The sequence below is a fragment of the Grammomys surdaster genome, unplaced genomic scaffold, assembly GCF_004785775.1.
Source record: "Grammomys surdaster isolate TR1022 unplaced genomic scaffold, NIH_TR_1.0 125739, whole genome shotgun sequence".
NCBI classification, from domain to species: domain Eukaryota; kingdom Metazoa; phylum Chordata; class Mammalia; order Rodentia; family Muridae; genus Grammomys; species Grammomys surdaster.
In genome coordinates, this window is record NW_021620571.1 from 520,628 (window position 1) to 547,867 (window position 27,240).

Genomic DNA, 27,240 nt, shown 5'->3' on the forward strand with positions numbered 1-27,240 from the left:
CTCACATGTTCTTCTAAGCCAAGGGAAGAACCCAGAAGGAGGTCTGGTTATAGGAAAGGATGGTTTGTTTTTTCCTAAAAGTAAGATTACTATAATGCAAAGTAGCTGATTAGAAAAAGACATTCAGGTTCCTTCAGACTTTTGTTCTGTTTGTTTGTCTCGCTAGGTAGCTCTTTGTTGGCATGCCTAGAACTTATCTTGTAGACTGCGCTGGCCTCAAACTCACAGAGACACTGCTGCCTCTGCCTCCCATGTGCTGGGATTAAAGGCCTGTGCCACCAGGACCAGCCCCATCAGCTCTGGGCCAAGTGGGTTAGATCACTTTGGTTGTTAGTGGTGACTGTTACCAAAATTAATGTGAAGAATGAATGAGTTGGTGTTTGCTTGCTTCATAAGGTTATTTACCATGGGGTCAGATCATGCCCTTTGTTATAGTCCTGGCACCTAGTACTGCATCTGAATTACTAACAGGTATGTTGAATGCATTCATTTCCCAAATTTCAGCCTTATTTTATGCATCAAAATTCCTCCCCAGCTTGATGCGGAGACAACTTTAACAATAGGAAACATATGACCCCAGAAGTATGTATGTGGTCCCAGTAGAAGCAAATGTGTAAACAGGGAATTGGATACTCAGGGATATTTTATCAATGATAGCATTCTTCATTTTCCTGAAGACCTTCTAAGGGTAGGTAGGACAAACAGCTGTTCATAGAAACTCACAGTGTGAAATTTGAACTGTGAAGCAGGATGAGGGTTTGAATGAAGTGTATTCCTAGATAGAGGAAGGGATAAAACTAGACAAAGCTTAAATATTCTAAGATCTGTTCCTGATCAAATGGGTCTCTGAGAAAGAACCAGAAAAGCATCTCTCTGGCTGGACATGGCCTTTGGGTGTTGTTATTATCTTCTGACTCTAGACTGCAAAACAGCAACACTGAGCATGCTGGGTAATGTGCTTAATCTACAGCTAAAAGTTTGTCTGCCCTCTGCTAGCTAATAAAAAAGCTTGGAAACAGAGTCCAAAGAGCTTTCTAGTGATATCTGTCACTTCTGTCTAAGAAAAGCCCCGTGTTCCTCACTGAGTCAAGGCAATTTTACAACTCCCAGGAAACTACTGGGAAATGAATGTTTAGTCACTGATGAATCAACCAGACCTCCTTTCGGGTTCTTCCGTTGGCTTAGAAGAATGTGTGAGTTGTTCAAGCTACCTTTAGTTTAATAGATAGACATGATATTATCTCCTACAATATAATGGAATAATATGTTCAAGTCAGGACCCTACATCAAATGTGTAAGAGATGTACAAAGTATACTTTCAGCATTAGTACTTATTATTGATCTGTACTAGAACAATTTTTTTTTGTCTTTTTTTGAGAGCTTTGGGGTTTTCGTTGTTGTTTTTAAATTTTTATTTATTTTATGTATATGAATGTTTTGGTACCTGTGGAAGTCAGAAGAGGAAGTCAGATCTCCTGGAACTAGAGTTATGAATGGTTGGTTGTAAGCTACTTTGTGGGTACTGAGACTCGAACCGTGATCCTTGTTAGAAGAACCACAAGTTGCTCTTAACTGCTGAGCTGTCTCTCCAGCTTCTTGTTAGTTTTTTTGAGACAAGATTTCTCTGTAATCCAGTCTGGCCTCAAATTAACTGCAATCCTTCTGCCCCAGCCTTCAGGAGGCTGGGGTTACAGGCTGCTTTTACCAGTGAGCATCATATTTCCAGAGCTCATCCTTGGACCATGTACCATATATTTAATTATTTCTTTTTATAGCTGGGTAATAGATTGTGTATACATACCTCTGTTTGTCTTTCCACCAGGTAATGGGTGGTTGGATTATTTCCACTTTGGGATTATGAGAATAAATCTGCTGTGAACACTTGTGAACAGGTTTCTTGAAGGTATTTTTAATTTCTTCTGTATTGCTGGGTCACGTGGTAGCTGTGTTTGGCTTTGGAAAGATATGTTTTGCAGAGTAGCTGCATCATTGACATTTCTACCAGCAGTGTAAGCCATTCTGGTGTCTCCAATGCTCCTTGCTTTCTTTATGATTATAGCCATCCCAGTGGATGACAGTGGCATCTGTCCATCATTAGGCAGATTTCTATGTGCATATTGGCTATTTGTATGTATTTTTGGAGAAATGTGTATCTAGATATTCTGACCACTTTCTAGTTGGGTTTCTGAATTCAGACTGAGCATGATGTATCCCAGGTGGCCTCAGACTCACTATGTATGGAGGAGAGTCCTGGAGATTCTCCACACCTTCTTTTTCTTCTTTTGGTCTTGCTAATTGATTCCATGGAATCACTAGTTAGATTTAATCATCCCACCACTTGGGTTTAAGGAAGAACGTCCAAAACTCACCCATATTTGCCAATAATGAAACATACCTGGGCTGGTGGTGTTGCTCAGTGGTACGCTACCTGCCTAGAGTGTATAAGGCCTTGGCTTTGACAAGGTTTCTCTATTTAGCACTGGTTGTTCTGGAACTTGCTATATAGATGAGGTTGGCCTCACAGAGACACCCCCCCCCCCCCCGCGCTCTCCCAAAGACCTTACTCCCGTCTGTTTCTTCCTAATTATGAGTTTGTCTCATATGTAGCATGGTGTCCATTAGGGTTCTTGTGTAGTTTGAGGTAGGGTCAATTTTCTTCTGTGAACCACACATGGTAGAGTTATTTTTGGACTTCTTGTTTTGTTCTATTAATCTATATGTCTGTCCTTACATCGCTACCACACTCTTAATTTCTATAGCTTTAGAGAAAGTTTTGAAATCAGGAGTCTGGATTCTCCAGCTGTCTTTCTTTTCACTGTTGCAGCTATTCCATAGTATATGGATTCAGTTAGCTGTCTCCAATCATATTTGAATCTAGTCTGGTTTTCCTGCCGGGTTCTGAGCAAACTGTAAAAGGTAAAACCGTTAGACTCATACATAATAGTAGGGGGCCTTCCTTGTTCCCAAATAATGACACAGAGACCTTTATGCCTATTAATAAGCTTCAGGCGTTATATCTAGGCAGATTCTGAGGTGTTCTAACCTGACAGTGCTGGCCTATCCTACTTCCCAGCCACGTGGCCCATTACCTGCCATCTTGGTCTCTTCCTGGCCTCCTTTATTCCTGTGCACAGAGACTCCTTAGGTACCAATTGTGACCCTCCCCCTGGCTTTCAGGGGCCCAGAAAGTTCCGCCTTTTCCTCTCCTGCCGACTTCCAGATAATCTTCTCTTATTGACCAATCAGAAGGTGACTGAAGAGAACAAGGTTTTGCAAAATACTGAGTCAGGAAATGCTTCATAATCATGACAATACCAAAGTCCCAACTGCCACCTGATCTCATCAGCAATTGAATACATAGTGCACCAAAACATCCCCCAACAGTCTTGCCTGGAACTTTAGCAGCTCTGATTTCAGGAATATTTTCTTAAGCCAGGTATATTCTAACCAAGATGAAGCCACTTTCCTCTTAACCTATAGAACGTTGTTGGGGGTTGGGTATGGTGGCCCACACCTGTACTTAGGAAACAGTACTTAGAAAACAGAGGCAGAGGAATCAGGAGTTCAGTCATCTTTAGTTATAGAGCAAATTTGAGGCCAGCCTGGGTCAAGAGTGACTCTGTTTCAAAAAAATTTCCCCTGTTTTCTGGGGAAAATTTGGGGCTATCGAGCTATCCTGCTTCTGTAAACAACTTTCCCAATACATTTCTCCGAGCAATGCTAGATCTGTCTTCGATCTATGTGCCTCTCATTCTTTGTTCCTGTGGCAGAATGGGGCCTGTCCCTGTACTCAAGCACTGGTATGTCTGGAAACACATGAGCATCTCTTTTCAGGGTTTAATAAAGTAAGTTCTAATCCCGAATTTTCTAGTTTCAAGCTTGAATGTATCCATTTCCTCCCAGAGTGAACAGGTACTGGAAGGATATGCTAATGAGATCAGTTATTTGTTTTTTGTTGTTGTTTGTTTTTTATTTGTTTGCATTGTCACTTTTTTTTTTTTTTTTGGTGTCAAGTGCGAGAAGCCAGAAGTCAGATATGGAGATACATCTGGAGAATAATTGTTTTTTTCAAACTTACAGAAAAAGTTTACCAATGTGGCTTGTGAGATATTCTTTTGGAGTGCTAAACTGAAATGACTTTGCAGGGAATTCTACCTTTTAAGGTGTCAAACTAGTTACCCAGCCTTTCAAAATAAAAGATTTTATAAACATAGAATAGGAAACTCAAGCTGAAGGCTGGATGCTGTATAACGGTTGAGACCAGATAAGTTCTGTGTTTAAACATTTCTGTCAGTCAATGATTCTGTAACCAGGACAAATTCCAAACCTTCTTTGCGTATAAAATGGGAATCCTTACCTCATTGAGCAGTTGTAAAGTCTGTCACACACACACACACACACACACACAGACACACCACATAGGTAAAATGTAGTAACTCAGCACAGCCTGGGAACATGTCAGTAACTGACATCAGCTGTAGGATGTGGAATAGAAAACAGCTGTGTCACTGCATAGGCTTTCTGACAATCTGGATCACGGTGTCCATGGGTGTGAGGCCTTTTTTGCTTTGAGACACTGCTTAGGGATGCAGCTGTTCCTTCTTTGGAATGGGAAGGGGTTCCTGTACAGGTTCGTTTTGGCCACCACTTAGCTTTGGACATCCATAGCCTGATAAGAACAGTTTTTTACTAGATTTTGATGTTGTTCATGAGATGGTTCATTGCTAACTTCAAGGGACCACGTTTCAGAATCATCCTCTGCTATATTTTTTTTTTTTTCGGGGGGTGGGGAGAGTTCATTTCAGAAACATCACTGACAGTACCACCAGGATTTAATAAATATCGGTTGTGATCTCAGCACTTGGGAGATAAAGGTGAGAAAGATTACAAATTCAAGGCTAGCCTAGGCTACATAGCATAGCAAAAACCTGTCTCAAAAAACTAAACCAAACCAAACAAACACAATCCTGAACAACAACACACTGAAAACGAGTCACTGACTAGCCAAACTGGGTATTAGAACCAGTTGAAAAAGTTGTGGGGAAGGTGAACCCCACTGAAATAAATACATAAAATCCTGAAACTCTGGTAGTTTAGGGCTAGCAAGATGGTTTAGTTAGGTAAACATGATTTCTGACATGAGGTTGATCCCCAAGACACGTATGGTAGAAATGACACCCTTGAGATGTCCTGTGACTGCTACACACATTTAAGCTCATGCACACACGTATACTCACACAAATATGTGTAGTGAATTTTTTAAATTTTGAACTTTAAGTTCACATATCATAAAAACATCAAAAAGCAAATTAAAAACAACAACAATAAAAAAAATCAAAAGGAATTTGTTTGGTAAAAAGCATTGCAAAGTGTCAGCTTTACCATGATGGAGACATATAGGTTTAAAATAAACCTATATGTTTAAAACCATAGGTTTAAAATAAACGGTATCATGAAGTCTTTTATTACAGGAATAAATTCTACACATTTTTGAGGGCACTCACAGATTGTGAGCACAGTAATGTTGACAATTATTGATGCCCTTTAATCACTAACTATACATAATTACCAGAAAGCTGTGTTCAGGAGACCACGAGTTTTCCATCAGATCATGGGGAGGAAAGTTTTTTCAAGTAGCTGAAAATTTTCATCTATATGGAATAACTTTTGCAATGCCAGGTAAATGGTACTGGCCTTAAATTTGACTTAAATAAAGTTTGCAAAATGAAACAGTATACAAATAAGCAACGTACGGAGTTGATAGTTCCCAGAGTGTGGTTCTTGTTACTAAGTATCCTTAAGAGGAATCACAGCTGGAATTGTAAGCTTTTTTTCTGGCACCTTTTTCTCCCAGCTCAGTCAGTATCTCAGCTAGGAGAACCATCTACTCATGGGTATTCTCTCATTTAAAGAATGAGATTGTTTAGGTAGAAGTTGTAGGTCCCGGTAGTGTCTGGTTAGCATGGGGAAGGCCCTTTAAAATATTGGCTTCAGTGATGACTCAGTAGGCAAGAGTGCTTGAGGCCCTAGTTCGACCACCAGAATCCACATGTTGAAAAGACAGAACTGACTCCTGCAAGTTGTCCTCTGACCATAATATAGCCCCTCTCCCATAAATAGATGTATAATAATTTAATTAAAAAATTAACCACTTCACCGTGTATACGGGCAACCCATCTGGTACAAACCAGGTCGACAGTGTTCCTATATGGAGCCTCAAATTCAGGAGATTTTGATCCACTAAAGGATGCATGGTAAGTCCCGCCCACACTAGATTTGAAAACAGTAAGCAGCTTTGAACAAACATAGATAGAGGTAGGTTTACCGAAGTTCAAATCTTCAGCATTTTGTCTATCTTAAACCTGAATAGGGACTGAAAAAAAATTAATTAGGTTATAAGGTCAGTTCTGGGTCTGAAAGTAGAGGCTGATGGAATTTTAGAGCTGGAACGCTTTTAGAAGATGTGTCCAGACTCTTCGTTTTACCGAAGAGAAGATCGAGGCCCTGGGACACTGAGACAATGTAGGTCAGTCAGTTAATTAGTGACAGAAGGAACTCCTGTGTCCCAGCGCCTACCGAAGACGGTGGTTTTCAAGTGCATGCTCAATTCCTGAACCAGCTTAGCACACCTATCATTTATTATGCAGTCTCTCTTTCGTTTCCCTTCCCCTTTCTAATGGCGATCCGGAATGTGAGCCCTGAACCCGGGGCAGCCTTCCCACTCGAGGCACGCTGCCGGGTAGATTAGGACTGGGTCCCGGCGCCTTTTCCGCAGCAGGTGCTCCGCACCTAGCTTTCTTTAATCGCTGCATCATCGGCGGCGGCCTTCTCGGGACTCCGGGTTTTCACCAGGACACGCGTGTCCCCGGGGACCTGGAGAGCACGGAGGACGTGGTGGGTCAGAGCCACGCCGCTCAGAAGGGCGTCCAGAGCCCGCGGGAGTGACCTCGGCGCCGACCCCGCAGGCCGCGAGCAGCCGGGGCGTGCCCGCGGGGCCTGACGTGGCGGGGCCTGACGTGGCGGCGGGGGAACGGGCTGTGCACTGCCCCACGCTCCGGACAGAGGGCGCCCGGCCACAGCCCTTCCCCGCCCCGAGGCCGCCCGGGGCTGCTCGTGGAACAGCGCGGACCGCCCTGGAGCCGGGTAGCAACCCCGCCTCCTGCTGCCCTCAGTCCGAGGTCCCGGCCAGGCGGAGGGGCGCGGAGCCGCGTGGGTATCCTCCTTTCTTGGGTAGCCCTAGCCGGACCGAGAGACGACCCGAGCTGCACTGGTCACGGCCGCCCCTGTGCGCCCGGGCCAATCAGCGGCGCGGTCACAGATATGCAAATGAGGCGCCGGTTGCTGCGGGAGTGCCGCTCGCAGGGGCTGGTGGGGTCGCGCTGGGGGAGTGAACCGGGCCAATCAGGCGGGTGCGTGGCGCGCTGGGGGGGGCGGGGGCGGCGCCCCTGCTCGCCTCCCTCCTTCCCTCCCGGCCGGGCGCTGACAGGGGGGCCTGGCCGAGCAGCCGGTAAGTGCCGCCGCTCGCCGCTGCCGCCCGCTTCCTCCGGCGTGGGGAGGACACCCGGGGCGCAGCGGGACAGCAAACATTGCTCAACTGGTGGAGACTGGCGGGGGAGGGTCTGATAGCCCGGTGGTCGCCGGAGGCCGCCCCCGCCCGGCCGGCCGCGCGTGTCAGTCTAAGAGGGCGAGGCGGGGGGCGGCGGGGACTCTTAACCGTGGCGGTGAGTACATGCACCCCCCTCAACCCGCCCGGGACCCGGGCTCCCCGCTCCTTAGGGGCAGAAGATTGGGGCTAGGGGCCGGGGGAGGGGGGCGCTGCCCGCACGTGCAGCCGGGCACACCGGGGCCCGCCCGCCTGTCATGGCTGCAGCGGTGCCCTCGCCCCTAGTCGGGTACCCGGGGTCGGGACCCGGCGCTGCGCCTGTTGCGTGAGCCGGAGGTGAACCCCGGCTCCCCGGGAACTGCTCGTGGCCTCCCCCAGGGTCGGTCCCCGCCTAGGCGCGGGCTTCCCTCGTCTGGCAGCCTTGTCCCCCGCCCGCTGTCTCGCCTCGGTTACTGGTGACAGAGCGTCCCGCGCGAACATTGGGGTCCCCGGAGCACAGCACACCCTCAGCACTACCCCAAGCTTTGCCTCTGGGTTCCCCTTACTGCCTTCCCCACGCCCCGGAGGCCACCTTGAGGGCCTCTCCGCGTCTGCAGCGGGTCCCCGCCTGCCAGTGCTGCTGCTTTCTCGGAGTCTGTCAGGGTGTGGGACGTGTTGGGTGGTTCCAAGGCTCTCCTCGCGGACATCCATCCAGAAGCCAAGCACGGACCCGGAAAGCCTGTGTGTCTTCCTGGCCTGTCACTGCTGGCAGCTCAGAGAGTGATTTGCTTGTTCCTTTTTTGGTTTTGGTTTGCCTGGTAAAAAGGGAAAGCAAAAACTTTTCAGGACAAAGTAGATGCGAATTAAAGTTGTGACACAGTTGAGGTACTAACAGTACTGCACTGTTCCTTTTCTGGGGAGCTTTCTCCTGACCCGAATGTGACTTTTATCCATTTACCCGTACTTGCCCTATGCAATAAAGTTTATTAAATAAAAACCACCATCACACTGGGTTGGAGAGGCTCAGAGGTTAAGAGCACTTACTGCTGTGTTGGTACAGGAGTTCAGGTCCCAGCACCCAGATCAGGCAGCTCACAGACATGTGCAACTCCAAATCGATGCTGATTTGTGGACACCTGCACACGCACGTGTACATACACACACACACACAAAAATGAAAAATTTAAATCTTTTTAAAGATTTATTTTATGCATATGGTATTACACACACACACACACACACAAAGACAAACGCCCACGCGTGTGCCGGCTACCCTAGTCCCCTGCCTGCTGTCTCACTTTGGTTACTGGTGACAGGGCGTCCCGCATGAACAGTGGGGTCACTGGAGCACAGCACACCCTCATTGCGTGTGTGTGTGTGTGTGTGTGTGTGTGTGTATACGCGAGCGCGTGTACCACGTGCATGCCGCTGCTATGGATTCCCTGGAACTGGAGTTATAGACAGTTGTAAGCCGCCATGTGGGTGCTGGGACTAGAACCTTGCTCCTCTAGAGGAACAAACAGTGCTCCTAACCGCTGAGCCACTAGAATTACTATTGGGAGTTAGTCTTCCAGTTTTGATGCCACTTTTTATGACTTGCAGTTCTCCAGTTCTTTGACTAATGATTTGAACAGAAAATAAGGACTGCGTTATGTAATGACACTCTACCTAAACATAACTGCACAATCATTTTTGAAAGAACCATGAGTCTGCAAACACATGCACACACAGAATACAAACTTTAGAGGATTTCCCATTTGGAGGATCAGGAGGATGTTTTCAGTGTAAAGGATGACTACAGTGTTTTTGAATTTACAACACTTGAATGTAGATGACCCCTTTTGCTAACAGCAGGCAGCATAGAGCCTTAGGCTGGATGTTGGAAAAATGTCTCATGAAATTAACTTATTCCTCTGAGCATGTTAACGTATGTTATATGTTCCAAAAGACTTCTGTTTCTAATGTCGCTTTAAGAATTCATACTAGTTATAGTGAACAGAATTTTAATTTTTCTCACTGGCTTTAATAGTGCACTGGTCTGTAAGTGGTGGCATAGGATTGTAATCTTAGCACTGGAAGGCAGAGGCAGGAGGATCCCTGCAGATGAAGTGGGTCCCAGCCTAACTAGGACTACATAGCAAGACCTCGACTCAAAAATAACCCCAAAATTCCCATTAATTAATCAAAGTATTATCATGTGTCCTTACAGTCTCCTTTGAACTACAGACTAGGACATGAAATGCACTGGGGAACAAATTCAGAATTGGTTAATAGTAACTTTATCATACTCGAATAATAAGTATCTAGGGAAAATGGATATTGTAGTAAAAAGATCCCCCTCTCCCGACTCACACATACCAGCCTGTGATTGATTGAGTAAAAGATGATAGTTTTTTGTTTTTGTTTTTTCGAGACAAAGAGTTTCTCTGTGTAGCCCTGGCTGTCCTGGAATTCACTCTGTAGACCATGCTGGCCCCGAACTCAGAAATCCGCCTGCCTCTGCCTCCCAAGTGCTGGGATCAAAGGCGTGTGCCACCACTGCCCGGCCCAGAAGATGATGTTTTAAAGGCACAGAAAACTATATTAGATAATAACAGGGAGCTGGGATAACATTAAAAACCTTTTCTTGGAGGACTTGTTGGGGAGAATGAGTTGAGACTGTGTCTTAATAGCTGTGTAGCTATAGTTAAGGGGTCTTGACTCCTGTCAGCTCTAGTTTCTTGGATGCCAGAAGTGGTAGCATAAACCATTTGATCTCAGAACTCAGGTGGCAGAGGCAGGTAGATCTCTGAGTTTGAGGACAGCTTGTTCTACATAGGAGCACTAGGTCAACAAGGGATACGTGATGAGACCCTGTATCAAGAACAAAGAAAAAGCAGTTTCCCCTAACTTTGGAATTGTAGGATTCTGAGTATCTATATCTGTCATCTGAATACATACATACATACATACATACATACATACATACATACACACACGAACACACACAGAGAGAAAGCATTTTGTGTTATGAAAAGGCAAAGGTTTAAAAATAGTGTAGTTGGCTTTTTCACACAAAAAAACATTTTATAAATGAAAACTCTTGTGTCAGTAGGTATGCATTGAGGTAAGAAAGTATTACCCTTAATGAAAACTATAGAAAAACATGAAGATGAATGAAATAACAGAATTTTTACCTTTAAAGTGTCTTGGGTGACTTTTATCTCAACTATGCCCACCAAAACAAGGTCAGTTGTTCTATCTATCTATCTATCTATCTATCTATCTATCTATCTATCTATCTATCTATCTATAATCTATCTATATCTGTCCTAGAACTCACTAAGTAGACCAGGCTGCCTCAAATTCACAGAGATCTGCCTGCCTCTGCCTCCCAAGTCCTGGAATAAAGGCATTTGATACTATGCCCAGCTTCAACTCTTTATTTAAAGCAATTGAATGCACTCTAATAGAAGCGGTGTTATGGGTGGTGATGGTGCATACCCATAATCTCAATGTTGGGGAGGCAGAGTCTGAGGCGAGCCTGGTGAACAGAACAAGTTCCAGGGCAGCTACACATATAAACCGTGTCTCAAAAAGAAAAGCAAACAAACAAAACCCCAAAAAGAAAACAAAACAAAAAAACAAAACAAAAATCAATAAATTGGTAATTTGTATGTCTTTCTTGTATGTGTGAGTGCATGTATAAAACTGGGTTTTGCTATATTATCCACTCTGAGTTCAAACTCATGATTCTCTCAAAATAACTGGTAGTACTGTCCTGTGCCAATGTGCCAGGTTTCATACAGATTCTGTGTATGTGTATGTGTATGTTGTATGTGTGTGTAGTGCTAGAGATCAAACTCAGGCCTTTGACATGCAGTACATGTACTCTACTGCTGAACTGTTATTTCCTGACTCAGTCTCTTTAATTTTTTTCATGTTTTGAGACAGGGTTTCCCTGTGTCCTGAAACTTGCAAGATCCACCTACCTTTTTCTCCTAAATGCTGGGATTAAAGGTTTAAGCTACCATGCCCAGCTAATAAGATACATTTTAAAAAGATACATTTTTATTATTTCTTTTGAGACAGAGTCTCAATATGTAACCTTGGCTATCCGGAAACTCATTATGTAGACCCAACTGATCTTGAACTCAAAGAGTTCCTCTTCCTTCTGCCTCCCAAGTGCTGGGATTGAAGACACGTGAAATCATGCTCATTGTGTGTGTGTTTAACTTTTAAGTTTTACTTTGTGAGTACAAGTGTTTTGCCCACATGTTTGTATGTGTACCATATGGCTGGCTGGTGCCCGTGGAGGTCAGAAAGCACTGGATATCCTAGAACTGGGGTTATGGATGATTGTGAGGTACAATGTGGATGCTGGAAATCCACTGCAAGAGCAACGAGTGATCAGAGCTATCTCTATCTCCTTAAAAAGATTTTACTTTTTGTGTATGAGGATTTTGCCTGTATGCATGTTGGGGCACCATATGTGACATGGTACCATAGGTGTCTAGAAGAGGGAATCATAACCCCTGGAACAGTGAGCTACACTGAGGATGCTGGGAGCTGAATCCAGGTCCTCCGGAATTGCAGCAAATGCTGTTAACTACTAAGCCATCCATCTCTCTAATGCTAAGAGAAAAAAAGAATTTTAAAGGAAAAAAATGGCTGAAGTAATTGATCTAGTGGAGAATTTTATCAGTTAAAGTATAGTAAGTAAAAATGTATAGATAAGAATATAGAAAATGAGGCAGTTGGTCAGAGTAAAAGTATGTTGATGTGTTTGAAAGGTTTAAAAGCCAGAAATTGCAGAAGAAAATTGTGAACATTTCACAGAAAGATCTGAACCCTCTAAAGTTTTCTAATCATCTGCTCAACACAGGAGACAGATTACTTACATGATACACTGACTTTTGCACTAACTTCACCAGTGAGAGTTGCTGGTTAACTATCTTTATAACTGTTTTTGAGAACTTGGTGCCTCTGTTTTACTTCCTTATTGGGGAGGGGGAGGGGGCTTTATGTTATACCTTTCCACCTCTTGGAACTTAACCTGTCTTGAAAATTCAGGTTTGAAACTACCTTATAAACAGAATTATCTCATGTTATTGCGACTCTCAAGATTTCTCCCTCCTATCCCACATCCTCATTATACACGTCTCACTTGTTGAACACACCACTCATGACCTCTTGACTTGGTGTTAGCTATAAATTTTCAGAAACGTTTTTGTTCCTCCTTTGTAGAAACAAATGGACCCAATAGCACTGGGAGAAAGGGAGAACGGGGAGCCACTGTTGTAGCTTTGTCCTTTCTTTCCAGTGGATTTGTGTCCATTCATTCTTGAAGCAGGTGTATTGTTCTCCCTTAATTTACTGTATAAGTTATAACACATTAAGCAATAATATACAAAGTGACTCTTGCCTTCATGAGACCTACAGTCTAATAGTGAAGATAAAACACGTAAATCATTATAAGATGACAACCGTTTTGGTGAATCCAGTGAAGAAAAAGAGCATGGTTATGAGACCCGGGTGTGAAGGATCTTAGAGTCTGTGGTTACAGAGTGTCCCAGATAGTGGGGTTTAACGTAAGACATTAAAAATAAGGAGCCAGAAGGATAAAAAGAGAAGAGACTTCTCTTTCTGAAAGAAGGAAAAATATATTTGAAGCCTATGAGGAAAGAACTTCATTGATTTTTCTTCCAGTACTGTTTTAGTGCCAGGTGTGGTAGCATACATCTGTAATCCCAAAACTTGGATGTGGAGACAGGAAGATCATGGCTAGTCTTGACTCTATAGCAAGTTTGAGACCAGCCTGGCCTGTCTCAGAAAGCCACTTTGAAAATGTGTTAGAGAAAGGCAATAGTGAAAGCAATGACATTGTAGATCTGTAGTTGTTGAAGTGAGGGAGCGTGGTGGCTGGTACTGTGGTAGCCGCTGACAAGATGCTGTAAGGTAAATAGTTATACACCTTCTAAATGTGTTATAGATGTCCTTTACTGATGCATGCATTTGTGAGAAACTGAAGAGCTGATGAGCTTAGGGCTGGGTGGGATACCTGGGGTGGACGCGAAGCTTCTTGATGTGAGGAAAGGCATCCAGCAATCATTTCATTGTCAATTTCTGGCTTAAGGAACATGATGATGGTGTGTGATTTGCTGAGGTGAAGATGATGAGTGGAAGAAAAGGTCTGGACAGAAATCGAGTTTCGAACATCATCCTCAGACCAGTGCTTCAGAAGGTTGTGTCTGCCTTTATGTGAATGGTAGGTGCATCAGGACAGGTTTAATGTATATGTGTGACACTGTAGTAAGATGTATTCATAAAGGTTTTTTTTTCTGTTGCTTGTTTTTGAGATTTGTATATTGAGACAGTCTCATCTGACTGACCTAGAACTCACTGTGTAGATCAGACTGAACTTGAACTCACTGCAGACTTATTGTTTTAGCTTCTTGGATATTGAGGCCACAGATTTGTACGACCCACACCTGGCTTTTTCAGAGAGTATGTTCTGTAGAGAGAAGAAGCAACATCGATTCTTATATTAAATCTTGCTAACTAGGGTCTGGGGATGTGGCTTAGCAGCTAAGAGCAGTTACTACTCCACCAGTGTAGTTTGGATTCCAGCACTTACATCCGGCAGCTCACAAATGCCTGCAACACCAGCACCAAAGGATGCTGGCCCACTTCTGGCTTCCATGTGCACCTGCATATATGTTTGTGCATACATATGTAACACACACACACACACACACACACACACAGAGCTAAATACATCTTGAAATAAAATCTTTTTAAAAAATCATGACTAAGATGATCCCTAACAAATACACTATAGTTCTTGAATGCTTGTTGTTTTTTTTATTTTTATCTTTATTTTCCTGAGACAGGATTTCTCTCTGTAGCCCTGGCTATCCTGGAACTCGCTGTGTAGACCAGGCTGGCCTCAAACTCAGAGATCTTCCTGCCTCTGCCTCCCTAGTGCTGGGATAAAAGACATGTGCCAGCATCACCCAGCTGACCATTCCTAAAAAATTTAAGTTATAAGATTATATTAGGTATAAAGTTTTGTGGGGACAGTGGGTAAAGGGACTCACCACAAAAACTAAGAACTTGGATTCAGTCCCCCAGAGAAAGGACCGACTCCTGCACGTCGCCTTTTGCTTTGCATACATGCTCAGAACCTTATAGGTGGACAGCAGTAGAGGAATACTTTGACTTCTAACCTCCATACTCGTACACGCACACATGTGTATGTACACACATATGAACATGCACATATACATCAATGATAAATGAAATTACTGTCGGAATGTTTAAATGTCATAGCAGTCCTTTGATAAATTTATTATTTGTACATGTGTGTGCTATGGTGTGCATTTGGAGATCAGAGTACAGCTTGGTGTAGTTACTTTTTTCCGTATACCTTTACATGCAAGCCCACCACAGGGATCTCAGACTAGATGTCACGTTCCTATTTAGCTTTCCAACTGAACCAACTCTGAGGTACAGAAAAAGTTGCGATGCTTGAGGTCCAGGTATTAGGGAAAACTTTGTGCTATCCCATAATTTAATGAATCCACTACTTATGTAAGTATACAGTATACTTGTTGGTTTTACACTGGTGAAAGTGTCTTAAAATCAGCAGTATGCAGACATTAGGAAGTTCTGTTGTAGACCGAGCTGTCTGTCCTGTTTGGTTGAATGACATCTATTTCTGTTATTTATAAATGTTCACGTATACTTCACCTTATTACTTTGTTGTCGTTTTGCTGTTCTGAGCTTGGACCTGGAACTCACTGTGCATGCTAACTTGACCCAAACTTCTGATATTCTTCCTATCCCAGGCACCCATGCCTATAATTATAGGCATGAGGCACTCTGCCTAGCTCAGTTAGGTTTTTTAAAACTATTTTTTTCTAAAATTATGACAGATGTGCAGAAAAGCATATAAATCACATGTATATAAGTCTGTGATTTATTACAAAGTAAACACATCTCTACAACTACCACCCAGGTTAAAAAAAAAAAATAGAACGTTATCATTAGCAGTCCGGAAACTCCCCGCATAGGCCTTTCTAATTACCACCCTTTCTGTCTTTCCAGAGATGGGCGATTATCCTGACTTCTGTAACCACAGATTAGTTTCGCACGGTTTTCAACTTGATTAAGTGGAATGATATACTATATATTTTTTGCATAGTATTTATGTGATTCAAATATGTCCATCAAGAATAGTACTGTATATTTTCATTGTGTTTATTCTGATAGACACAGTTTTAGTTTTGGACTGTAACTATCATACAGATATATGAGCATTTGTGTACCACGTGTCTTAGTGAATGTGCACATACGGGTGTGTATTTCCAAGAGTGGAAAACTTCCTTTCTGGTATGTGCATGCTCAGCTGGCAATAGTACCTTCTTGGTTTCCAAATTTGTTCCAATTCACACATATAAAAATGCGTAAAAGTACTAGTTATCAATTCAGTTATGTGGCCTTATTAACCTACTAATGTATGTAGTAAGTTTTCATTATCTTCAGAGGTTGATAATTGATGATAGATTTGTTTGTCTTACATTTATATGAGCTACTGGTAATTGTAAGCCACAACTAAACCTGTGTCTCTTGTAGAGGGGTAAGGACTTTCAATCACTGAGCCATCTCTGCAGCCTGACACCTTGTCTTTAAAAGTTTTGTTTTGTTTTTAAATAAATCAGGTGTGGTGTCACATGCCTTTAGTCCCAGGGCTAAGGGGTCAGAGGCAGATAGATCTCTGTGAGTTGAGGCTAGCCTGGTCTACAAACTAAGTTCCAGGATAACCAGAACTAGCTACACAGAGAGACCTGGAATCCAAAAACCAAAAACATTAAAAAAAAAAAAAAAAAAAAAAAGAAAGGAAAGAAAAAAATAAAAAGAAAAAAAAGAAAGAAAAAAAAGCTTTTAAAAATGGAAATTAGCAGGCAGACTTTCCAGAGCTATTGACAGAACATATATATCCTCCAAGCAGGCATCTAAGTCACTGTTCTCTCATAGCTTAGGCCAGAAACTGCAGGAAGGCCATTAAGGCATTAGCTGGCTTCTTTAAAGAAATATGAAGTTGGGTTTTATATCTTTAGTAAGAAATAGTATTTGAAGAAAAATGGAATTTCTCAAAGATTTGAATGTGAAATGGCCTTTTAGAGGTTGTTTGAAGATCTGACTGAATTTTGAAATGCTAAGTGAATTTGGTAGACATGATGAAGTCCTGAATAAAACTTGAATGTATTAAATTACTTCAAGAAAAACTACAAGAAAGAAAATCCATGGCAGTGTAGTGTCAGAAGAACCAAAGAAGTTTCTGTGAAGAGAAGTGGCCAATTGGACTGGCCTTAGAACACATTTGAGCAGTTCTCCTTGTGGGTCAGCCATTGTGGTAGCCACAACAGAGATGAGCTACTCAGCCAATCTTTCTCTGCTATCATACTCACTTGTGGGTGGTGTGTGTGTCACAGCATGAGTGTGGAGGCCAGAGGTCAGAGGACTAGCCTCCTTCTACCTAGGGTTAGAACTCGGGTTGTGAGGGAATATCTTGACCTTCTGAGCCATCTTTAGCAACCATAAAGACAGACTGACTGACTGGTGGTCTGTCTTCCTTTCTTTTATTGTGTGGTGTGGGCTTTTTAGAGATGAGATACCCAGATTGGTTGATATTATGCCATTTCATGTCACCCCAGGCCTACCTATAGTCTTATCATTATATGACTTTCTACTCTCATGAAATTGTGTTGTACATGGTGTTGGTTTGTTTGTTTTGTTTCATTTTTGCCAGCCAGAAATAGTGGTGTGTACCTGTAATGCCAATAATAACTCAGGAAATGGCTAAGGGTTCAAGGCTCAGTGTGGGCAATATAACCAGATCCAGTTTCAAAAAAGAAAAAAAAAGAAAATATTTTTCCCTTTTCTATGAGATGCAAAGACTAAATTTATGTGAATGTAAACAAATGTAAGCAGATAAACCTAGTAAATGGCTTGCTATCTGATGAGAAAAATATTAATAGTATGAACAGTATATGAATATTAAATCCTTAGTTTTTCTATAATTTTACTTGAAAGCAAAATCTGTAAAGTCAAAACATTTTGAAGGTGAAATCTCGTAGGGCTAAAGTGGGTAAAGGGGAGGCCTAAAGCCCCATCTTCTTTTAAATGGCTGTAGGTCACCAGAATTCCAAGAAGCTTAGTTGAAAAACACGAAGCGTTTACATAACGTCTTACTTGGATTATTTTACAGTCCTCCTATATATGATCACCCTTCCCCATGTTTCAGAGAAGAAACAGCTTCACAGTGATGTTCCTAGGATTCCATGGCAAAGCCAACCATGCAGCTATGGTTCCAATCATGCTAGCCAGTTCCCAGAAGACACTGAGCCATCATTCAGCACAGTGTGGCTCACATCTGTAAGCCCAGCACGTGGGAGACGAAGGCAGGGTGTCTACCATCAGTTAGAACATAGGCTGTATAGTGAGTTTCTAAAAAGACCCTGTCTCAAAAAGCCAAAACAAACCTCAGAAGACTGCTGTGCTATAGACTCTTGTGTAGAGTTGTTAACGGAAAGCAGTCTTTCCATAAGGGATATTTGTGTATTTAAATTGGATCACTGGGCTTTTTTTTTTTTTAACTAAATGTCATAAAATATCCAGAACTGTGATTGCCATCTGTATTTGTTAGGCTTCTCTAGAGTAACAGGACTTACAGAATGAATCTCTCTCTACATATAAAAAGAGGAATTTTTTAGAATGGCTTACAGGCTGCAATCCAGGTAGTCCAACAATGGCTGCCTATGAAGAGACAGTCCAAGAATCCAGTGGTTGTTCAATCTACAAGGCAGGATGTGTCAGCTGGTCTTTAGTATATACTGGAATCCCAAAGGAGTATGCCCCAGTGCCAGTCAAGGAATGGACTTGCTAGCAAGGTGTGAGCAAGCAGGCAGAGCGAAAATGTCCTTCCATGTCCTTATGTAGGCTTCCAGAAGATTGCATGACCCAGATTAAAGGTATGTCTTCCCATGTCAAGATCTGGATTAGATGCTGATCTATCTACTTCAAATTAAACAAAAATCTCTCACAGGTTTTGCACTTTAGTTAATTCCAGATCTAGTCAAGTTGACAACCAAGAATAGTCATCATCCCACCTTAAGAAATCATTTAGATTTTTAAGGTTTTATGTGTACAAGTGTTTTGCCCGCTGCATGTTTGTTCGCTGTGTTTATACCTGGTTCCTGTGGAGGTCAGAAGAGGGCAGCAGATCTCCTGGAACAACTCACCTCAAAGATAGTCGTGAGCCACTATGTGTGTGCCATGAACCAAACCCGGGACCCCTGCAAGAGCAGCAAGTGCCCATAACTGCTGAGATACCTCTGCAGCCCAAGATACTATTCATTTTTTATACTTTCATTTTCGCTGTGCCGTGGTACACACTGTACGTGTGGAGGCCCCAGCATCACTTGTAGCAGTTCTGGCATTATTGAATTTATGAAAGTATGTACTGACTACGGGCCAAGAACGTATAGTAGATCGTAGGAATGAAAAGACTTGCTCATCCTGTTTAGTAGAAAGGACAGACAAGCAGACTAAGAATGAGAATGAGAACACTGTGTGTAAGATACTGGATCCAAGGATGAAACTCAGATAGATCATCAACTTGGCAGCATGTGCTGCTACCTGCTGGCTTAGCTTGCCTGCTCCCATTTAAATGATTGTTGTTGTTGTTGTTATTTTTAAGAAGGGGTCCTGTGTTGCCCTGAGTGGCCTCACTTGAGTTTTTGATTCCTCTCCCTCCGCCTCCCAAGTGCTGGTTGTGGTACAGGGTAGTAATGTTTAAATATACACGTCAGTGGGAGCTCTGTAAAGCCAGGAGAGTGATGTGTGCAGCTCAGACAAATGCTTTTGAATCTCAGCATTTGAAATAATTGCTAAAGATCAAGACATTTTGTTGTATGTACTGGCATTATTGAATTTCTGAAAGTATGTACTTACTATAGCCCAAGAATTTGTAATAGATAGTAGGAATGAAAAGACTTGCTCATCCTGTTTAGTAGAAAGAAAAGCAGACTAAGAATGAAAATGAGAACACTGCGTATAAGATACGGAGTATACGAAATTAACAGCTCTCTCTCTCTCTCTCTCTCTCTCTCTCTCTCTCTCTCTCTCGTGTGTGTGTGTGTGTGTGTGTGTGTGTGTGTGTGTGTGTGTGTAAAACCTTGCAAAAAAACAGTACCCAAGTTTTAGTCTCAAAGATATTTGAAACACCAGGGGTGGAGTGGTGATCAGACTTGTGTGCAGGCAGCACACTCATGCACATAAGAACAAATTCAACAAGTGAATTGCGCACTAAGTACAATGCAGTCGTGATGCTATTTCAGGAGATCATCAGAAAACTCTGACTTAGGCTTCTAGCTAAGGGCCAGGGAGAGTCTATAATCACGGAGTTACTCTATATTCTGTCACCTGTGACTTAGATGGTCAAACAAGGGAAAAGAGCCTGACAGTGAAGATTTAAACCTGTGCCTCTTCTAACTGTGCAATGACTGACTTGTATTTAACAGATATTCTTTCTGAGTTTTTGGTGGAATCTATTTTTGTTGCCATTGTTTTGAGGCAGGGTCTTGGATGTAATTTCTTTTCTTTTTTTTTTTTTTGTTTGATTTCATTTACTTTTTATTTAAAGAAAAAAATAGTAACACTTATGAAAAATATCCAAATTTATTATACTAGCCACAAAAATAAAACCCTAAGCATGATTAGGTTAAAAAGTATAACTATGCAATTTTTGAATTTTGGATGTAATTTCTATTTTCTTCTTTTTCTCTTTCTTTTTTCTTTTCTTTTTCTTTATTTTTTATTGAGACAGGGTTTCTCTGTATAGCCCTGTCTGTCCTGGAACTCTTATCAAACTGGCCTCAGACTCAGAGATCCACCTCCCTTTGCCTCCCGAGTTCTGGGATTAAAAGAGCATGCTACCACAAACTGGTGAATCTAATTTAATTTTTTTTTATTTTAGTTTTTTATTTATGTGGATGTATACTTGAGTCTGTATGTGTGCCTGAGAGGACAGGAAAGGATGTCAGGTCCTGTGGATCCGTCAGGAGCTACCCTGACATGGTGTTAATGTGTAGAAGGTTTTTGCCTGCACATACGCATTTGCATAGGACATCAGATCCAGTGGAACTAGAGTTACAGATGCTTGTGAACCACCATGCGGCGCTGGGAACAGAACCTGAGTTAAGAGCATGTGTTCTTCTATCAGAGGATCCAAGTATGGTCCCTGCACTCACATCAGGCACCTTACTGCCCCCGGGATCCAAGGCCTGTTCTGGCTTCCTGTGTACACTGCGTGTCAGGATACACAGACAGGCACACATGCACACCTAAGAATATATTTTTTATAAAGTTCCTGTCTTTCATCTAGTTTGGGGTTTTTTAGCCACTTCGAGTCCCCTTCCTCCCTGCTCCAGGGTCACCCACTGTGGTGTTGATGTTGTCCCAAGTCTCAGCCTGCACACATCTCTTCGTTCTCTTTTCTTCACATTCCTCAGGTGGTGGTTCCACTGACCATGCTCTCTGTCTTCCTTTGTGTGATTAAACCTCCCTGCGGGCAGTTTCAAAGTTGTTGTTCTACTTCTCAGCTCCAGAACTCCTGATTGGTCCTTTTATAAAGTCTATTTAAGTATTATTTATTTTGCTTATGTCATTGTCGTAGTGACTGTCTCCCTTGAGCCATGGTTGACATTAGCTCCCTGATCATATTTAACAGAATTTATTAATTCTTTGTCTGCTATATTCAGTAACTTTCTTAGGGACAGAATCTATGTGTCTCTCCCTCCCTCCCTTCTTTCCTTCCTTCTTTCCTTCTTCCTTCCTTCCTTCCTCTTTCTCTTTTCTCTTTTTTTTTTTGTATGTTAAGGGGTGTATGTATGTGTGTGTGTGTGTATGTATGTATGTGTGTGTGTGTGTGTGTGTGTGTAAAACAGACATATTCAGCATTTGATACTGCAAATCTGTAAATAAGATTGTTTTATATCTTATTCCAGAATTTTCTGTTTCTGTTTGTTGAAGACCGGGTTCATTCATTTTTTGAGTAGCTCTTTCCAAACACCCTATGAAGTGTCTGTATTTCCTCTGGGTGATCACCGAAGTCTCTTCTTTAGCTTGGGTTCAGACTCCATTTTCCATTGTTTCTCTTTCGGTGCTGGGGCTGAGTCCAGGGTCTCTTCCTTCACCATAGACACCTTCCCACTGCTCCCTGCGTGTGTTAACACGAATTTCCTTTAATGATAAGGATTTGCATTTTGTTACTTTTCTCATCATTGTCTTAGTTGTAAACCTTCGGCTGTTTTCCAGGTTCCTGCTAAAGGTGGCTTTGATGATTCATGCTTGTTTTTTGAAACATTGGAAAGAAGGATGTTTGAGATTTCCTACTGTTCCATTTTGCTGACTTCACTCTCTCCTACCTGCCTTTTTAGTGAACCAACTAACTTTGTGGCCAAAGCAAGGGGGAATGACCAAGAGAGAACTGTGAGGGCAGAGAGCTGTTCAGGTGGGAGTGGGGGCTATAGTGCAGTCAGATGGGGAGTGCCGCTTTCATTATGGGTGTAATACAGAATCACTGGAGGACTGTGAGTGAAGCGACCCTGAACACCTGCCGAAAGATCACACCGCTGCTTGCTGTGCTGAAACACAGCCAAGTAAATAGCAAGATTAGTGTCATATCCGTACACAATCACAGGAGAAGAAACCAAGTATTTGTTAGGTTATATGACTTTGAAGTGGAAACATAATATATAATAGGTATAAATATATATTTATAAACAAAAATACATAAATATGACATATAATAGATATAAATTTGGAAATTACCCACATATGTGACATTTAACTTCATGAGACTAGTTAAAAGTATCTTGAGAGTCAGTATAGACAGAAATGAAAAAGATTGGAGTACCCCTAAGTACCCTCAACATTTAAAGGTTAGAGTACCCCTAAGTACCCTCAACATTTAGTGGTTAGAGTACCCGTAAGTACCCTCAACATTTAGAGGTTAGAGCATTCCCAAGGTCAGTAGTAGTTCTCAGCTGGTGAGTCATATCTCTTGGTGGGGGATCTAACAGTCCTTTCACAGGGGTTTCCTAAGACCTTCCTTGTGTATCAGATATTTACATTATGATTCACAACAGTAGCAAAATTACAAAGTTACAAAGTAGCAACAAAAAATAATTTTATGATTTAGGTGTCACCACAGCATAAGAAACTGTATTAAAGGGTTGCAACATTAGGAAGGTTGAGAACCCTGCTCTAGAGGAAAGAATCATTTATAGGGTCTGAAACTGAACATTAAGAAAAAAAAGGAGAAATGTGAGTTTCCTGTTTGTCGTTAAGCATTTAGGAGACTCCTCCCTGGTAGCTGTAACAAATGCTGTTGATGGGTAACTGAAGAGTGAATGGTGAGGAGAGCAGCAGTATACCTTTTTGGTTGGGTCAATTTAGGAGACAGTAGGAATAAAACTGGTTTCAAAAGATAAGATGGGCATGGTGGCGCATGTATATAATCTGGATACTCATGATTGTCCCAAGTTCAAGGTGAGCCAGAGTGGCTTAGATTCTGTCTCAAAAGTTAAGGAGGAGGAGGAGGAGGAGGAGGCGGCGGCGGCAGCAGCAACGTGGCTATACTAACATATATAATAAGTCCCTGAAAGTGTGTTTATTCCAAATTAACACACACATAATACATTGTTGTTTTTTGTTTGTTTGGTTGGTTAGTTGGTCGGTTGATTTTTCTTCTTTTTTGAGACAGAATGGCCAGGGGAAGGTATAGTCTAGAGTTCACTACGCAGCCCAAACTGGGTTTGAAGTAATCCTACCTCAGTCTTCTGGTGCTGGGATTCTAGATATGAGCTTCCATGCTTAGGGGAAGAGATTTCAAAAATGTCTCTAATGGTTTAGGAGGTTCAATTGGAGTAAGTACTTCAGTTTGTAGGCTAAAGACTGTTTTTCTGGAATATATGTATCTAGTCTAGCAGGTAAGATTCTCCAGAAAAGGAAAGAAGACCAAATTATAAAGTAAATAGAAATATCCTTATGGGTAGAATACAGGATCTTATATATTTTAATTCTTAATTCTGTGCCAATTTTAGTAGCCCTTGTTGCCATTTAGAAGGTCTAAATAATTTTGAGGCAATATTGATTACATTATTTGTAGATTTACACATTTTCATCTAATATTCATTGTTCAAAACTCTGAGCTTCCTGTTTTGAAAATTACATTTTAAGGGACTAGAGAAATAGTTCAGTGATTAAAGCACTGCCTGTTCTTCCAGAGAACCTGTATTTAATTCCTAGCACTAACATGGAGACTACCAGGCATCTGTAACTAGTTCCAGGGGATCCTATCTGTCTTCTAGCTTCTGCAGGCAGTACATATATCTGGTACACAAACATACATGCAGGTAAAACACCTATACACATAAAATCATAAAATGATTTAATATATAAATTACATTTTAAGATACTCTAAATTAAAATTTCCATTGTCTACTAATAGTTCCTTGGTTGTTCTGTGGCATTCTGGCATAAAGTTTTTCTCAGTCACATATTAGTAATTGTAGTAAAGGTGACATCTTTCTTTGTCGTGGAAAACATTTTAATATGTATTATAAACTTAGTCATCATATCAAGTACTTAGGACAGGTAGTAAGCAGGCTTTTTTGTTGACTGTTTTGTTTTTATTTACTGCTAGTAGTAAGGAGCCTTGTAAACGACAGTACACAGTCTCCTAGAGGTTTGTTTTCTTGGCAAAGTCAGTAAGGCTCATTGTTAGTTTTTTTCTTTTTTCTTTTTTTGGTGAACCAAATGCTGGTGTGTTTTTGTTGTCTGTTTGCAAGGTCTAACTGTGCAGCCCTGACTGCCTTAGAACTTACAGAGTTCCACCTGGTTCTGACTCCAGAATGCTGAGATAAATGTCTTCTTTTTTTCAATTAAAAATTTAATTATTTATACATATATGTGTCATAACATAGATTTGTGCACATGAAATGCATTTCCTACTGAGGTCAGAAGACATTGTTGGGTCCCTTGGAGCCAACGTTAAAAACAGTTGTAAGCCCTCTGATTGTAGGTGCTAGGGACCAAACTGAGGTCTTCTGAAAGAACAGTGCATGGCTTTTAACAGCAAAGCCATCTCTCTGGTGCTCCAGTGGAGCAGAACCAGTAAGCACACTTAAAGTCATTTAAAGATATAGAACTCTGTTCTGGACTGCATCAGAGGTCAAGCTCCCAGGTCAGTGCATGTCCCTCACTCCGTGCCCAAGTGGAAGAAGTTAGGTTATGTTCCTTCTTAGGATGGAAAGGTCAGGTGGATTAATAAAATGGTGGAATACGTTGGACTTTTCCAGCAAAGTGTCTGTAAGAATTAATTGCTTTAGCCTTACTACTTTCCTCTGTGTGTGTGCATGTGTGTTGGGGCACGTTTCCTCTGTGTGTGTGCGTGTGTGTTGGGGCACGTTGTCGGGGTTTTTGTTTTTGCTAGGATCTTCTTATGTATTTCTAGCTGTCGTAGAACTTGCTCTGGAGGCTGGCCTTGAACTCACAAATATGTGCCTGCCTCTCGCCTCTCATTCCTTAAGATTAAAAACATACACTACATCCAACTCCACAGAGGATTTCTTTCTAGTGTAAAGAAGAATGAGGTTATATTGTTTGAGAAAAACAAGAAAGCAGAGGTGAGAAAGAAAAGGCTGGTGCTTAGAGTGCTATGCTTAAGTAAACTTTATACGTGTGTGACCTTATGAAGCCTTGTATCAGTTATAGTGACTATACATCAATTAAATATATTTAAAATACTTTATGGATGTAGTTTACATGCTATATGATTTAATCCATTTAAACGAATAATTTACTGGCTTCCCCCCCTTTTGTAAAAATTGTATTACTTTTGTGTGTGTGTCTGGCTGTACATGTGTAAATAGGTATGGTGTGTGTGTGGTTGCACATATGTAAATAGGTGTGTGTGTGTGTGTGTGTTTGCACATGTGTCATAAAAGCAAGGACATATCTCCCAGGACATCTCACTGGGCTCTCCCCCCACCCCACATCCTTTTAATTTTAAGGATTTATTTTTATTTGTGTGTGTGTATGTGTGTGTATGTGTGTGTGTGTATGTATGTATGTATGTATGTATGTATGTATGTATGTAGTATATGCCACATGTATCTGTGCACTCATGAAGGCCAAAGGAGAGTGTCAGGTCAGAGTTTCTGTAGCTGGAGTCACAGTCTCATGTGAGCCACCTACTGTGGGTTCTAAGACCCAAGCACAGGTCCTCTGGAAGAGGACTGAGCACTCTTTTAACTGCTGAGCCATCTCTCCAGAGCCTCTTCTTCCTTTTTGATGACAAGAGTCTTTCTTTTTCAGTCTAGGCTGACTTCCAAGTTAAGATTCCTTAGATTTGTAGGCATATATCACCACACCCAACCATGGTTTCTAGTAATCACAGAGTTGTTTAAATATCACTGTAACCAGTTTAGACCATTTTCATCACCTCAGAAAGAAACCCCATAGCCTTTGGTCAGTATTCTCTACTCACCAGACACACCGAATATCCATCCCTCCTTCAGCCTTACAACCACTAATCTACTACTGGTCTCTATAGATTTGTTAGGAAGATTGCAAACTTGAGGTCAGCCTGGGATACATATTAAAACTCTGTCTCAAAAAGGGGAGGAGGTACAGAGTAAGCCTCTGTAATTGTAAGGTTTTCACAGTTATGAGCTATGAGTCAGTGTTTCATTCTTGTTAGATATTTAGTTTTTGTAGTACTGGGAGTTGAACCCAGGTCCTTATACATGCTATAAAAGAAGTCTACCACAGCCCTTATTCTAATTTTGAGATAAAATCTCAGCAAGTCATGTAGTCTACTATAAACTCAATCTGTAGCCCAGGCTGGCCGACCTTGAATTCATGGCTTTCCAATTTCAACCTATAAGTAACTGTGACTATAAGCCAATACGATCAGGTCCTCGTGAAATAGATTCGCTTCTTTTTATTACCTAATAGTACTTCATTATACTAATATATCACACTTTTATTTATCTACTTATCAATTGTTAGACAGTTAGTTATTTCCCCTTTTGATATTGCAAATAAATACATCACTGGGCATTGACAAGCAAGTTAGGGTTGAAGTCCCTGCTTTCAATTCCATTGGGTATTTACCTAGTAGTGGAATTACTAAACTGTACAGAAATTATATTTTCAAAATTTTGAGGACTTACCAGACTTTTCTGCAGAAGCTACACCCCCACCACTAATGAGGTGTTCAACTACTCTCTCTTTTTTTTGCTTAACTCCTCTTGCATTCAGGTATTTTCTTGGTGTTTTTACCTCATCTTCCTAATAGGTTGAGAAATGATCTTTTATTGTTTTGGTTTATAGTTCAGTGTAATTAATGAGATTGGATATATTTTCCATGTTATTATTAGAGATTTATATATCTTTGGAGAAGTATCCAGATTTTTTAAAAAAATATTTGGCCTATTTTCTTACTAGAAACTTGTTAAAACTGCTTTATACATCCTAGATATAAGTTCTTACATGTTTTAAATATAAGTTCTTTTTTGTTTTGTTATATTTTTTGAGACAGGATT

At 41.5% G+C, this 27,240-nt stretch overlaps 1 protein-coding gene across 6 annotated transcripts in view; it reads left to right on the forward strand.

Annotated features, from left to right (window-relative positions):
• The window catches only part of Chd9 (chromodomain helicase DNA binding protein 9), a 217,271-nt gene that overhangs the window by 62,392 nt on the left and 127,639 nt on the right, over positions 1-27,240 (forward strand). For 3 of the 6 annotated variants that reach the window (XM_028788238.1, XM_028788234.1, XM_028788237.1), the window contains exon 2: positions 13,698-13,829. The exons of the other annotated variants lie outside the window; for them this stretch is intronic. The gene's annotated coding sequence lies outside the window, so the exon portion shown is untranslated. The remainder of the gene's footprint in view (positions 1-13,697; positions 13,830-27,240) is intronic. 6 annotated transcript variants of the gene reach the window in all.